Source organism: Rissa tridactyla, chromosome 5, assembly GCF_028500815.1.
Source record: "Rissa tridactyla isolate bRisTri1 chromosome 5, bRisTri1.patW.cur.20221130, whole genome shotgun sequence".
NCBI classification, from domain to species: Eukaryota; Metazoa; Chordata; class Aves; order Charadriiformes; family Laridae; genus Rissa; species Rissa tridactyla.
The window spans coordinates 16,278,443-16,295,159 of record NC_071470.1 but is presented as its reverse complement, the minus strand read 5'-3'; the positions used below and the strand labels follow the sequence as shown (position 1 = coordinate 16,295,159).

Here is a 16,717-nt window from a genome sequence, read left to right as displayed (position 1 = left end):
GATGTACCATCAAAGAGTCAATATGACCTATCCAGTGTAAAGAGGCCCACAGAGGCAGTCATAAACAGCACTACTGAAATTAAAATACTGTAGTCAGAGCTGGAATTACTATAATTTGGGAGCAAAGTGGAGGATGATCTCTGATGATTTAAGACAGAAATAAAAGCCTACCATTACCTTTTGATGTGAGTATCTATTTGAAATTGTAGGTAATGAAGCCATATTGAAAAATATTTCTAGTCCCTCGTGATCTAAAAAATAGCATCCTCAGTTATAGTGATTATTATAAATTGTTTCTTCTTTTATTATCTTCCCCAATCCCAGCCCTATAGCTGTATATTATATTTTATACACCCTACTATCAAAAAAAGCAATCTTTATGACTACAATCTGATTGGTTTTTTGTACCTGGAGACTCTTGTGTATTTTAAATTATTGCAATGACTATACATTACTTCCCAATTCAGCAACACCTCTCCTGAGTAAATAGCATACAGCTGGTGAGCTCTGGGAGAGAGATATTATACTCTGCCTCTCTCCACCCTAATCATTACAAAACTGAATTCCTTTCTAGCATGAAGGCAAACAAGAAGTTTTGTCAATTTTCCATGTGTTGGACACCCTCCAATGTTACTCCAATAAAATGCTGATTAACAAGACTGTCAAAGTGCACATATTGGTGATCTCTCCTCCTTGGTATAAAGGAGTGTGTAAAAATATATGTAATTCTAGTATTCAAAGAAACACTCACTCTGTATGATACATAAATCAGAGTCACTACAGATTTATCAGGGACTAAACCTGGCATCTTCAGCACCAAAACTCTAAGGCCATTAACTCTTATCTTTCCTGGATCCAGGCACTTTTAAAATGTAGACTGTCACCCACATACAATACATACAATGGCTGAAGATTTCCTCTGCTAAGAACTCTTTTTGCTGTGTTGCTATTTTCTTAGAGATTGAAGGTAAGAAATCCTTGGGAGCAAAATACCTCACAGTACAGCAGATAACTAACAGAATCTTTCCACATTACTTTAAAGAGGAACAAAATCCTGTTCAGCTCCTCATTACTGCTTTTCAGCCAACTGCAATAACTCAAAGCTCAATTGTCAAATATGTCTAACAAGCCATAAAGTCAATTTTGCTTCTGAGTTCAGTTTGAGAGAAGTGTGGCAGAACAAATGAAAATATCTATAAAATTTAAAATAAAAATGTAGAAAGAAAGCAAATGACTTGTTATGCCTCTGCAGGCATTCTGAAAAATGATAAAGGGCTAAAATAGCAAAAGCCATACACAAAGCATGAACAACTCACTGTCTCAAAGATAAAATGTTCTTTATTATCTGACTGTGAGAGGCAAAAACCCTGTCTCCTATACTCTTCCACAATCTTCTAAAGGATCCAGGTTTCCATAAAAAGGACTTGTTCTCTTGCCTTTTTACCAGCACCTAAGCCATCTTAGTATCCATGTTTTCTTACAACACTTGACCCTTTCTGTAATTATTTTCTTCACAGCACACCCCAACTTTTGTTCTTCTGTATCATCTTACCCATCTCCGAATGACCTCCAAGTATCCTCTTTAGCATCTAAAACATCCTGTACATTGGCCTCGTGTAGCATAACACCCTTGCAATCCTGCATATGAAGTCCTGTCCCAGGGAAACTACCAGGCACAGGGGCTGTGTGACCCTACTACCCCCTAACCCAGGGGGTGGAAATTTGCTTCATTTAAAGAAAGAAGAGATTGCTGTGATCAGCTCCTCATAAACCTCCTGATCACTGCTTTTATAGGATTCTCTCTTCTCCTCCTTGATCACTGTGTCCTCCTGGGTACTGTCAGTGCTCCAGGGGCAATTGGCACCTCAGCAGACTCATTACTGGGCACTTCAAAATGCCTCTGGTACAAGTGGTTACTCCAAAATCCGTTTCTGATCTTGCCTCTTCTAGGGACTGGACTCACTGAACGCTGTCTGGTGACAAAAAGTGCAATTCAACATTAATTAGGCATACAGTGGAATAATAGATAAAGGTATTTCAGGGGGGCAATATTGCCTACCAATGACCAACCAACCAAAGGGAGCCTAAACATTCAAATCCAGTGAATCCCAGCCAAACTCAGATTTTTCTGTATTTGTTATATAACGGATTTTCCTCTTGATTTCCATCTTCTACAATATTTGTACTTCATGCACATCCACCATCCCACACTCATGCATGTTTTGTTAGTCTTTTGATGAACTACCTATATCCAACTCACTAGTTTATTATTTAACTTCCTATCATTTCAGTTGTACAGCTAAACTACGCGAGTAAGATGGTCCAGGGAATTTTATCCATTAATTTCTGCGTCAAGGTTCTCTTCAGACTGGGTTAAAGGACAGAGGGGAAAAATAAACATGGATTTGAGGTTTCTCTCTTAAAAAAACAAACCAGAGAGATGTATAGATAGGACTGACTGATTTTACCCGCAAAGATCTTTATGAAATTTCTGTTTTTTATATTTGCTACTACCAGAAATGCAGCACATTCCCTATCACCAGAGCAATATAAAGGAGAAACAAAGCAGAAATGATAACAGAGCCACTAAAAAAGCAAAGGAAGGGAATAACTAAACACAGGATAAAACTACAGGACAGTGTAAAAAAACCAAAAGCGTTTGTAGTTGAATAGGGAAGAAAGATCACAAAAAGAACTAGAGAAATAGGGAGAAAATAAAGAGAAAAATAAGCAATACTTTAAAATAAATATATGCTATTCTGCCTGAAGTTAATGGATGCATGATCCCAAGGAAATCCCAAGGAGGGCACGGCACTAAATTAAAATTAATCCAGAAGCCAAGGGGCTGGCATAAGTATCCAGTGCAGGTGGTCTGCATTTTTTTGTGCAAGAGTTTTAAATTGTTGGGGTTATAGAACTGGCAAAAATAAGCTCGAGGATTTCTAAGGAAACTTCCTTTATAAAGCAACTTCCTCTGTTCAAACAAGGCTAAAAATAGGTACTGTAAAAAAGAAGAATCTTGTATACATATTGATACTAATTAAAACATTCCAAGGGTCTGTTCCCCTCTATTATTGTAACTCAGATAATTGAAGTAAATATTCCCTCACAGAACTTAAGTCTGAAATACTGCAACATTATACTTGTCTTTTTTATAACAGTAATTTTTAATCCCTTTTATTGACAATGCAAGAGAAGCTCTCTCTCCCATCATCTCTTCCACGCTTACAGCTCCATCCTGCTTTGCTCAAACAAATACCAGCATTCCCATTGGCTTCAGTGGACCAGGATCTAGTAGCTCTGCAAGGTCACAGATCTCTAGAGGACTATTGATGATCTTCTTCTACCAGGCCTCCTCCTGGGCATTAAATTGAGTTTTCAGGACTAAAGAAAACCAACTGGCTGACTGGGCAGCAAAAGCAAAACAGCAGGATATAAATGCGGGCCCTGCCAGGAGGAGCGCTGCCACAGGAAAGTGTGGCTCCAATTACAGCTTTCTCCAACTAATTGTCCCAGTTCAGATCATCCGTTTAGCTTTTCTAGCGAAAAGAGCTGCAATGATTTCGATGGCTGATACAATGACCAAAAAGAGTTCCTAGACATAGCAACACTTTCAGAGTATAAAGCAATCCTCCCCATCCTCTTTCCTTATAATTCTAGGAGAGGGAGGGAGGGAGGGGAAGCAGCTGATTTTGTACTTGAAAGCATCAGCATGTCTCCCTGGACTTCCAGCTGTAGCCTAATGAGTTGGCAAGTTTATTTTTGCTCTGCAACTTTTATCAGGATAATTACCAAGATCCAAGATGAACTTTTCAATGCAGATAAAGCTAAGCCAGTTCCTTTCCTCATGGAAAAGTCAGTGCTTAACCATGCCACACAGACGTATGCAACTGGTGCTGTTGTTGGTTTCAACAGAGACATCAAGACCAGAAGGAGCTCCACAAGAGAACTGCTCACCCAGCCACATCCTGCTCAAGGCATATTAGTGGGTAACTTTGCGACCGTCTCACAAATCATTTGGTAACTAAATTATGAATTAATTTTCCAGTGTCATCCATCTGGTGCTTCTTAGAAATGCTAATTTAATACAAACCAAGTCCTTAAAAATAGAATCAAAACCAAAGAAACTAAGAAATGCTGAGCCAGCCACTGAAGGATACTACAGTGACATGCCAAAATCAGGGAAGGAGCTTTTGAGCAGGGACAGGCTCACAACTAAGAAGTAAGTGCTAAGGATCTTCTTGATGTTTTTTGTCTGATGGTCTCACAAGACTACTGCAGCACTGGTACATCCCTTGTCCCCACAGCACGAGTCCACCACTGTGTGACCACCACAACATTGTGACCATTGCTGGGCCACTAGCGTTTTCACCCCGATGTGGGCATTTGGACTTGCTCTGAGTGGGTCAGGAAACTTCTGGCGACTCTGCCAACAGTGCTAGCACCTGCAGCGGTGAAGCGGGAGCTAAAGCATGAAAACTTAAAAGACTTATAATTATGGTCAAAGCCCTTTCACAGACGAGCATCACAGCTTTTCTCTCACTGAAGTATGTAAAAAAGTTCACACCGCTTTAAAGGGTGGCAGGATCTAGTAGGAACCTGGTAGGAAACTTACTATTTGTGGACAAGGCTACCCAAGGCCACAGGTATGCTTAGGTGCATCAGTTCAATACAGAATGGTGTCTCAGGGAAAGTACAGAAGATGACACAGATGTTTTTTTCAGTTTAATTAAGGCTTGTCAGTGTCAAGTACAACTCTCAGAGGACAAGAACCCACATATTAAAACCCTCCACTGTTCCAGTACTGTTTCCCACCTTCCTTTTCGTGGCCAGTCCCCAATATGTGAGAAGAGAGATTTCAGGCTTTAAGGCTATACGACTGATGTCAGTGATCAAAACTGAACTCGCCAAGGGAGCTAAATAAGACCCACCAAGATTAAAAAAAGCTATTTACTTATTCCCATGCAGGTGGCTTAACATTTCTTCTGGGCAAAACACTTGAAAAGGAGCTAATTACGCACATCCAGTCATGGACCAAAAAAGCAGTCCGGCTATTTTAGAATTCATTTACTGATATTTGATACAGAATGTTATTGCCAAACTCCAGCTGTCAGCATTTGGTCACCCTTTTGTTAAAATGATGACATTTTTCTGAAAGAAATCTCTTGGAATATGAAAGCTAATTAAGAGAAGATGTCAATGACACAGAACATTGTCCAAAAATAATACCCTCTTTCTGTTCAGTAAATGCTTCAGTTTCACTTTATTATTTATTTCTAGTGTAGGAGACTATGACAATGGTCTAGGACAACAAAATTATTCTTATTGCACTAAATGGCTATTTAATCACTTTGTCTTACATATGTTAATGCAAAAGGGTGGGCTATCCTCTGTAAAATTACTAACATGTTGTATTTCAACTAGTTTACAGAGGAAACTGTGAGCCCTCTCCTGTGGTCTTCAGTAAGGCAAGAACTCTGACTTTAACAGGATTTTCTGCTTGAGTGGTAAGTAGAAGAGCCAGCTCCTAGGCAAATTTGCTTACTCTCCTGCTTTTGGTTAATGTCTCCAGCAGTACAGACTGCCCCACCATTTGTGTCAACACTCCTCTTCCCATTCCCCAGCAACAATTGCCAATCTCCTGAATTCAGCACCTCTGCAGCTGTACGAGCGATGTACTACTGCCGGAAGCAACACATCCTGAATCTGAAACCCCTGCCAAGAGCACTTCTGCACCAGCACCAAGAGGACATCCATGCTGTGCCACGCCAACCAGAGCTACAGACTTGGCTTGCAATGTTTTGGCAGGCCAGATTCTGAATAAGTGGCTACACACGAAAGAGGAGCTGGCCTTCCAGGCAGCAGACCTTTGCAGGGAAGCAAGAATAAAGGGTACCCCCTGAAGATGGAAAATGGCAGAGGTGAGCGCCTTGCACCAGCCACCCCATGGGAGCAGAACAGGGAAATGACTTTGCTGTCAGTTACTCCACCCAAGAGATGTTTTGCACTTAACTTTCAGGCTTCATAATACAAAACTAATCATTTATTTTAAAAGACTATACTATGAGGACAGGCTGAGAGAGTTGAGGTTGTTCAGCCTAGAAAAGGCTCCGGGGAGACCTTATAGCGGCCTTCCAGTACCTAAAGGGGGCCCACAAGAAAGATGGGGAGGGACTCTTCATCAGGGAGTATACGATAGGACAAGAGGTAATAGTTTTAAACTGAAAAAGGGTAGATTTAGATTAGATATTAGAAAGAAATTTTTTACTGTGAGGGTGGTGAGGCACTGGAACAGGTTGTCCAGGGAAGTTGTGGGTGTCCCTTCCCTGGAAGTGTTCAAGGCCAGGCTGGATGGGGCTTTGAGCAATGTGATCTAGTGAGAGGTGTCCCTGCCCATAGCAGAGCGGTTGGAACTAGATGATCTTTTAGGTCCCTTCTAACCTGAACCATTCTATGATTCTATGATATGTTCCTATAACAAACTATGTAACCTATCCATAAAAGACTTATGAATCAAAATTATGATTAATATGCTCAAAATGTACCAAAGCAACTTGAGAGCTCAAAGCAGATCCAACTTTAAAGCTCAACCAGTGAGGCTCAGGACTCAAACTAATGAGCAAATTACTACGGTGTAACAAAGCCACTGCATGGCAGCTGAGCTGTGGCAACGGTCCCCGCAGACGCTCTTAGCCCACGGGAACTGTGAGTGAAAGTGGCTTTGCTTAGTCTGTGTCCTGACTGTGACAGTCTGTAGGAGAAAAAAGTTAAGCTGAGACACTTCAGAGCTGCCCTGAGCTAACCGTAAGCACCCAGGCAGTTACCGCAGCTCAGGTGGCCTGCAATAACTCACTATTTTGAAGTAATTCTTTTTGGAGGGTCAGTCATTCAGATATTTTTAGACATTTCATCTCTTTGCAAAAAATAAACAGAAAAAAAATATCTTATTCACTCCTTTACAAAAATGTGCTTTTACTTGTTTCAAAACAAGTAAAAATGAAAGTTTTTCCAGTGTATTGAGCCAACAAGTACAGCCCTGAACCATGAGCTATGAAGTTTTTTGAGACTCCTGTATTAAAAGTACAATTCTTTAGATGACAAAATACCTTACTAAATCCTTAAGACTGTAAAAGTACACTATTCCTTAATGCTACTCCAATCACATACAAACACAAAATTATACTGAAATTCTTTGGAATATTTTCCTTATTTTTTTCTCCAGGGATGACATATGTTTCTAATAACTTGCCACTGAGCAAACAGATTTAGCAGGGTAGCAGCATGCTGAGAAAGATAGCAGGATTTTCAATTTTCAGATGAAAGCAGCTCTATTCCCTGGCAGCCCTACTCCTAACCCCTTTAGGCCAGATCAAATTTTATCTGAAGCTAGCGGGTGCCTGTCTTCGACTTCAAGGGAAGTTGAATCAGGTTTTCTACATACCTGCAGTAAACAATTTGAAGCTTATCAATTAGAATATTTTTAATCAGTACTCATACCAGAGGGAATCTGTAGCAATTAATAGGATTTCTGGGCTTGGTTATTTACATATGTTTAGCTAAAAGATGACCCAGTTTTTACCAGAGAGTAACAACCATCTAATTCAGCAGACTCACAGACTAGTTTAGGTTATCAAAAGGAAAGTGCTATGCAAATTATACAAGTCCCCCCTGCACCTACTAACAATGGATTTTTAAATCTATTACATTAATTTGCACAAGGAAAATCTGTGGTACTATTTCATGAGATCAGGATTAGTTTGCAACACACATCTCACCTTTGGCTCCACAGTTTTCCCATGGAAAAGAAGGAATTTTTCATCTCTAGACACTTTTGTTCTACGTACTAACTTGAAACTGAAGCTCTAACAATCTCCATGGGTCAGGAGAAGTCTATGTACAAAAATATTTCTACGTTTCACGGAGCTCTGCAATAAAAGCTTTATCTCGTATTTTCAAAAAGAGGCGCTTAATGACAGGTGCCATCTAATCAGTCTCACCTAGATAGGAAAGTGATGAGCTTCTAACAATACCATAACCACTTGCACAGGAATTCTTGTTAAACTAAGGCCACTCACACCAGGAAGCTTTGTTTCACACTTGATTCAGTAGAAGTATTTGAAGAGCTAATCCCCAACTTTTCTTCACATCTTCATGTAATTTCATTCTGACAGCTGTTTCTTCCCTAAACTAAGTTTTTTGTGTACAAAAACTGACATAAACTAGTTCATCAAGTTCTCTAAAAATACTGCCTTACTAAAAATAAAGCTTTTAGGATTAACTAACAGGAAATATATGAATATATATACGTGAAGATATGAATAAAAAAGACCAAAGCTCTATTACTAGTCGTCTGTATTTGACACAGATTCGACAAACAAAGCATTGCAGCTGCTTATATCATGTAAATGATTGGTGCTACATTTTTGTACAGCTTTTCTGTTCTTTCTGATAAAAATCTTTTCTTTCCTAGGAGAACTCAGTGCTTTGGATCTGACATTTGTCTAGCAGTTTTATAAAGTAAGAATGAAACTGTATTTAGCTCCAGAAAGCCATGGTTTTTAATACATGTAAAGCTGCAGAAGAATCAGAACTAATCTTAATGAAGAAAACTTTTATCAAGTGTAATTCTATCTGTTCCCACCCAATGGGGACTAATTTGTTTCATTATCTACAAAAATACCAGCTAGACACTTTGACTAAAGCCTCTGAAGCATATTTGTTCAATTAATAACCATGCAAATGTACAACCACTCAGTCATGCCAGAGGCTGCTCCCCAAGCATCTTCAAATCTTTCATGAAAAGCCATATCAATCATCACTAAGGGACCTTTTCTTGCCCCAGCCAATATTGTGGAATAGGTGACGGAAAGAGGAGCATGGGACCATACATCTCCATGGTACTGCTAGTAAAGGCCAGCAGAAATAAGACTAACACAGCTAACACTGACTGATCCTTCTCGCATCCCTGACTGTATTCCTTCCTAATGAGAAGCTAAGGACTCTTTCTTCAAATGAGGCACCTTGGGACCTGGGGAAGCTAGCTGTTGGTGAGTCAAGGCATACAAGCTGAAGGAGCTATTCTGGGAAAATAATTCCTTTTTCTTTTCTTTTTTTTTTGTTTTACCTGAGCAAGGACTGCAAGGTTTGGCTCTGTGGATTATAACCTTGCAAAGTTTTCTTAGCTTCCAGTGTACTTATAGAAGACTTGGGAGCACTTGGATCTTCCAAGAAGTACTCAGCACCTTGCAAAATCAGATGCCTCGTTAACAACTAGATAGGTCTTTATGCATTAATAAACTGAATCTATAACCTAGAAGTTAAAACGGAAAGCATGCTTAACGTCACGTGTAATAGCATCTATGCAAAGCATGTGTGTAATAGCATGTATGCAAAGCAGACTTACAGGCTCTCTGATTTGCTTCCCGCGCAGAATATGGGCAGATGACATCAATTTTTCTATGTATGAATGCATCTGCCAAAATATTTTTGTATTTGTTGTGATGAGTAATCTGGTAAATGTTCAAAACATACTGAGTAAGAATCTGATACTTGGTACTGTCAGGGCATTACACCTTCTCCATTCACATGTGCTTATAAGACGAGAAAGAGGGTCTTGGTACTTTCACTGTACTGCCCCTGTGAAGATTCATGATGCTCTTAGGCCAAATTCTGCTATGACGAACTTCACCAAAAGTAAAATTTGGTCTTTAAGAACATACGTCAAGTACCTAAAATATCTAGGAGGGAAAATTCCGAAACATGAACATAGACTTTGTTTCACTACACATCTGTTATGCAAATAACATTCACACATCACTAATTCTGAAGTCTAAATATATGAAAGTAGAAAATGAGACATTAATAACAAAACAAGAAGTCAACAGAAACTAACTTTCTCTAAAACCAAATACCAACCTTTTGAAAGCAGGTACAACAGTTACAAAATAATTAAAATTTTGAAGTTGTTTTAAGTAGATTACTTCTTTAACAAGTGTATTATTCTTATTTTTCCCTTAGAACAAGGGAAGAACCCAGGCTGCAGAATGTTGTCCATATCACTGGGCCACGCTCTTCGGACTTAATGGGTTTCATTGTGGTTTGGGTAAGGTACTGCAAAACCATCACAATGCGCATGGCATAAGGAATTTCACAGAACCTCGTTCATTATATTTTTACCTATAGTGAGCAAAATAACATGCAGCTAGGCTAAAATAAGATCCACCCAGAGCTACAGAATGGCTGCTAGCACCATCTCCATTCTAAAGCAGACCTTCCTGGCTTATGGTCCTGAGTGCATGAGGGATGTCCCTGCCTGTCAGGACGCACACGTGACAATACTTTGTGGAATGACCAATAACACATCCAGTATGGCTTTGAACTTGTTTAGCACCTTATACAAAATGATCTTAAGCCACTTAAAATACAGAATTCTATACCACTCTGGAGCTTGGCAAAAATTCTAGATCTTGTATTTTACAAAACAGGGCAAAAGAAAAACCAAAGAGGTTGGACTCACCCACCTCAGTGGCAGGGGAAGGAACAGCACTCAGGACTGAACTGACTAATGGACTGCTAACATTATAATCACTTTTATTTTGCCAACTGCTTCTGCCATTTCGAGTCACGCTGCCAGTGACAGGGTCACTTTTTAAAATCAATGATCAACAACAATAGCTTGACTTTTCACCTCAACAGGTCACAAGAATTAGATGGAATTATCAAGAATTTGTTCTCTCCCACTGTATATAGGAAGAAATCAAAAGTAAGATTGATTTTTTTTTTCTCATTTTGATTTTTTTGAGCTGATGTCTGCTTTAGGAAAGTAACAGAAATGAATAAAGATGGATAGCACTCTAACAGCTAAGCATGTAAATGCTCCTAAGACGTAACCTGCTAACGCTTGCTGCAGATACATACCTTCCCCAGTAGGCACGCTAATCGTATTAATGAGCTATCAAGACTAAAAAAGTTAGATGTCCTCACCTCTAGAAACTGGAGATGATTTTCAAGACTTGTCTATATGCATAGACATGGATGCGCAGCCAGTATACAACACAAACAGTCCCTACAGCAACAAATCTACAATCTAAAAGACAACCCTGCAGACTTGACTAGACAAACAGGTGTTTGCCAGGAAACAAAAGTTTTTGATGCAGATCACGTGCCCCATTCACATAGGAGCAGTGGTTAGCCGAGGCCTCGGAACTGCCACGGAAGGCAGCGGCTGAGCAGCAGGGCAGGACATCTGGGGAACCCGGCATGGTGACATCTGTGGAGGAATGACCATGGGCAGTATCTTGTGTTCTCCAAGGCTGGTATAACCCTTCCCCACTGTAATCTGCTACGAATCACACTGCAGAGCACACATATGAAGAGCTCCTGGCAGGAATCCTATCTTTGATAAATTAATGGCAGTGTGACGCTGTCCTTTTCCTGACATTATCTTTCATGAGACGTTGTTCAATTTCTCCCGCTTTAGTTGCATGGGCTTTCCCCAAAGCAGGGAGCAGCCTGAGAGCGCACACCCTGGTGTCAGCATGCAAATTCCAGCTCCTTTAAAGAGAGAAAACTAAAACATTTTGGCTCAAAGTATCAGACTGAGATCCTTTTAAAAAAAAAAAAAAAATATCGACAGAAGGGTGCCACTTTGCGCTAAAACCCCCCAACATCCAGAAAACAACCGAACGAGACCGGCTGTAAAGGAGACGAGGGGACGTTTCACAGGTTCGGAGACGACGAGCGCTGCCTGACACCGAGGGGAACGGCTCCGGCTCTCCCGCTGTTTACCTTCCCGGGGAGCCGCCGAAGCCCCCGGCAGCGGGGACACGTCTCGGCACTTCAACAGGCTCGAAGTGACCCCCGCAGCCCCCACCGGGGGCTCGGCGGCCGGGCGGAGGGAGGGACGGGGGGTGTCCGCCGAAACCCGCCCGGCTCCGCCCGCTGCCGCCGGCCCTCCCCTCCCTCCCCTTCCCCTCCGCGGCGCCCCCCGCCCGCCGTCACCCCGTTGCCCCGCTGCTCACCGTGCGCTGGCCGCCGTGGCGGGGGGGGAGCTGCGGCGGGGACGGGGCTGAGGGGCGGCCGGGCTGGGCTGAGGCGGCCCCGCGGCTCGGCCCCGCTGCTTCGGGCCGGCTCACACGTCAGCCCGCGCCACGAGACCCGGATCTGCCGGCTCCCGGCGGCGGCGGCGGGGCCGGGGCGGTGCCGCCGAGCGGCTCCCGCCTCCCGCTCCCGCCCCTCTGCTGCCTGGCCCGGCCCGGCCCTCTGGGTGGCTGTCCCTACCCGACTGCCGCCGCTGGCCGCCGCCGCCCGGCCGAGGCAGTGCGGGGCGGGCAGTGGGGTACGAGGCCGCGGTAGGCCGGCGGCCTTGTCAAGCAAGGCCTCGGCCTTTAAGATGAAGCCGCGGTAAAGGCGGCGCTGAGGAGTCGGGAAGGGAAGCTGCTCCTCCGGGGCCGGGCCGGTTCTGCCGCAGCCTCGGCGCCCCGTACGGGAATACAGCCACCTCGGCGGCTTGGCCACCAGCCACCGCCTGCCAAGTGCGAGGGAATTTACAGGGGTTTCTCAGCTAGAAGTCTAAAGGCTGTTTAGGAGCTCCTGACTCACAAGGCTTCCCTGCAATTAAAGCATCCCTCAAAATATGCATTTAGGTGCTGTGGAATGAAGTTAGAAAGGAAAGTTTCAGGTCATGGCTGGTCACGTCAGCCAGCTGGGTTTACCTGTGGGGTGTCATGCTGCCATACGGGAAGATGGACCACATCCTGTCCTGGGGACAGCGATACCATACCATAATGCAATGGGGATCGCGCAGGAAAGAAAATCTTGTCCTCCAGTATTTCCAAGGGTGGCTTACCTCCTCCAAGCCAGCAAGCAAGGAAGATGCTGCAATCACAGTGAGAAAGGAAATTTGGACAGTTGTGAGTTCTCACAAGCCAGTACCTGGCTCATACAGTCAGATATGGCCCACCTATGGGTACAACCTCGGCTGTTCTCACCACTCTTTGCTGTTGTCACAGAGCTTTCAAAGCTCCTTTCATGGCTACAGTTTTAATCTGAAAGTTTTTCTCTAGCCTTGGGTGTCAAGCCTATGCTCCTCTGCCAAGTCTCAGTTGCCAGTTGGCAGCCTTGCACGTCCAGCCATCGTTGGTGTTCAGAGACACCTCTCCCTGCAAGACGCAGCTAGGCTAACTCTGCTCATTCAGGGCTGGCCCTGGACATAACGTTCTCCTTCCTGAGAGGCAGCAGGCAGGCTACCTGTGTCCAGCCATGCCATGCAGTCCTGGCTTGCTGCGGATCTTGCCTCTCCTTTCCCATGTTTCAGCCCTTTCTCTTGGGTTAGTGCCCAACTTAGCAGTGGCAATACTGAAAAGTGAGGTGAGGTACTGACACAAAGACAGGCCATCACACAAAGAAGCTAAGCTATGTGGAGCTCGTGTCGTCTTGTCTTCCTCAACCAAGGGAACTGAACCTCTGGTAAGGCACTAAGGATCTACAATTTATCTTTGTTTTGGAAATACAAAACTACATGCCTACAATGTTTCCTGGGAGAACATGTTTCTTAACAGTCTGTCCAGGAGTTTAGAGTGCCATAGGAACCATGAACATCAGCAACATCAAGATACGCCTGGCTTGCAGTATACTTTGGCTGATCTGGCCAAACACAAAGCTATCCCAGACAACAGTGTCAGAGGGTGGTCATAAGCAGAATGATCAACCGTAGCTGCATCCTTCCTCCCACCTCTCCCTCAGCCATGTTCCTAACCCTTCATCAAGGAACCAGCCATCCTAGAAGAGACAACTTCCCAACATCTTTATGCAGCCTTGCCTATCTGTCTCCCCTTCCACACTTGGCACCTAGGGCTAGTCATTGTTCTAGAAAATGGATCTGAGATCCTGAAATCCAAAAACCAGACACAGCTTACCATGCTAGTCCTGGCTCAAACAAGAGAGGAGAGCAATGGCAACCACACAATAGTAGAGAGGAAGGTTCTTTCTGTCAGGCAGATGCAAGAACACTGAACACTTCTATTTTCTTGCCTGTGGGTAAGGACGAACAGCCTGCTGTTGCTAAAAGGATGGCAAGCATACTTGAGGCAATTGTTGCAATTGGAAAGAGAGCCTTATAGTGATTGATTCTTGGAGAATTGAATTTGTACAATCCCAGAACTGGAAGGGCAAGACTAAGTGATCCAGACAGGCAGTCTCAGATGCCTTGTCAGAAATAATAGGAACCTGCAAAGAGACTGTAAAGGAGAGGCAGGAGATGATGACTGAATGATCTGCGGGAAAGCAGTATGCAATGATGGCACTTACAGCTAGAGCTGTGACGTCTTCCTTTCTTACTTTGAATCAAATGCAGCCTCCTCAAAATTCGGTGCGTTGCATCTTTCCGGCTCATTTCTCACATCGACCCATGCAGGAACTCACATCGTGTCTGGTAATCTCTTGAAATTGTCCCTTGATGAGGCGTGCAAGCAGCACTATCTGGCTGGCCTGCCAGCCCTCTGGGAGAGATGCAAGCACTCACAGCAAGCAGCTCCCCCTCCCTACTCTTGTTTCATCCCCACATGTTGTTATTGCAAAGTTCTGTGTATCTGTAAATAGTTTTACATAACTGGTCTCAGTAAAAAGCTGAGCTTTTTTCAGTATTGTATTCTGCATTATTTGCACTGCCTTTCTGACAGCAAAATATCAATTATTTTTCTGATTATTTTTCTTTGTTCAACATATATGTTTCCATTGGCATTCTTGGAAATATGGGAAGCTGATGGGCCTCATGAAGGATGGATTTGTGAAAGGGTGATCATCATGAATGAAACTTGAGTATGAACTGTCAAGGAAGAGGGGCAGGCAATAGGAGCTAGTGAAAGTAGAGACCAGGAAAAAGAGAAACAATGTGTAAGCTTATTGCTTTCGAATCAGCAATTACATATCTATAAGCAGAAAGTAGCTAGGTATTTTGCATAAAACATTCTGCCAGAGCATCCCTCAGAATTTGTCCCCCCTGGTTCCCACGGGCAAATGAACAAGCCATAGCAGGCACTGATTCTATCTCAGCTTCCCACTCCCAGGCTTCAGCCATCTGCTCCCCTTACACTCACAAATTTAGTGCACGATACAGCAGTAAAACGAGATCCCGATACGGAGGCTGTTTTCAGACTCACTCTATGAAGTCTCCTTTCTGGCAGTCAAACTATGATGAAAACAGTGATGATGACTTAGGCTACTTTATGAACAAAGGCACGAGATGCATTCAAGATCAGCTAGTAACAAGGACAGAATAGTAAATCCATTGATTTTGGCACACTAAAAAGAATTGGGCTGCCCACTGCCAAGCTAAAACTATGAAAACAACTCTGCTTGAAGGGCAGGAGATGGTAATGTTCCTTCCACCAATAGCCCTGTACAATGGAGGAGGGTGGGAGCAGAGCAAAACTTACTATGACACTCTCTACATCTGCCATCTGAAGGTAGTGTGGATTGGGCACTTTGTAAAGCAACAGGCAGATGTCACATTCCACATCACAGTGCTAGCTTTCAACTTTCCTACCCTCGCAGGCAATGGAAAAGCAAGAGTCACATCGATTATCTAGCTTGCCAAATAATGGTTGAGCTTGTTTACAGATACCCAAGAACGTTACATTTCCCATTCTGAATTTCTCTTTCTGCTGATGTTCATCTTTGCTGCACAACTCATGCCACTAGGCATCGTATTGCTTATGTCCGGGTACTTTGTGGAGTGAAAATTCTTCATCTGCAATTCAGACAGTTTCATCAGATCTGAAAAATGACCTAGAAATGGGGCAAATCCTCTTCCTGTAACTCCTTCTCTGTCTGCTCCCTCTTTTCTTGTATGCAGTCCATCATGAGTAGATAATGCTATTCCCAGAAGGAACCTACATGAAACTCTACTGTAAACTTTGATACTGAAGAGCCACTTAGAAGTCGTCTGCAGCGTGGTCTGAAAATGGCATCCAGGAAGTGGAAAGGAAAAGACTATAAAGCATCCTTGCAGTAGCAAGGTAGGAGTGGCCTTGTGGCAGCAATACTGGGTTTTTGGAAAGAGGGATCTAAATTTGGAAAAAGAAGCCAACTCCTTAGAAAAGTTGCTCACAAACATTCCTACAATTCAGCTGGGCTGGCGTCTCACAAAGCACTGGAGAATTGCAAAGCACTTTGGGATACTAGGCAGCAAGCCTGTGAATTAGCAGACACAAAGACTGTATTGTGTACTTAGGTTAATTTAACAGAAATTTAGTCATGTGATCACCACTGACCAAATTTATACTGCCAGATTTTCTGTCAATGTACAAATACAAGCTTAATGAACATCCAACCACAACCTAAGCTGTCAGGACTCACAGAAAAAACATGGCTCGGTGGAAAGAAGAAACTCAACTGAAATTGTCAGAGGATCTACGGAGGACTTTTGTACTCCTGAGGCATCAACACACCAACACAGACTTTGAGATAAATTAGCCACAGTCTGGGGGAAATGATCACAAAGGATTACTGCAATGCTGCCAGATCGCAGCTGCCCAATGAAGTTTTCCAAACTAGGAAGTGGAGGAAGGAAATCTGAAGTCGAGGGGATGACAAGGATTATTCTAAAATTATCTAGAATATCGGCTAGTAACTTACAGTAACTGTGAAATGTAAGCAGGCCAACTGGGACACTTACAACATCAGGCTTGCAAAAACCATTTAAAAATAGAGGATTAAG

The 16,717-nt window shown here is 43.0% G+C and overlaps 1 protein-coding gene across 1 annotated transcript in view; it reads right to left on the bottom strand.

Annotated features, from left to right (window-relative positions):
• Positions 1-12,182, bottom strand: part of SMIM14 (small integral membrane protein 14) — a 42,632-nt gene extending 30,450 nt beyond the window's left edge. Inside the window, exon 1 of the mRNA XM_054203391.1 lies at positions 12,021-12,182. The gene's annotated coding sequence lies outside the window, so the exon portion shown is untranslated. The remainder of the gene's footprint in view (positions 1-12,020) is intronic.
• Positions 12,183-16,717: the final 4,535 nt, after the last annotated feature.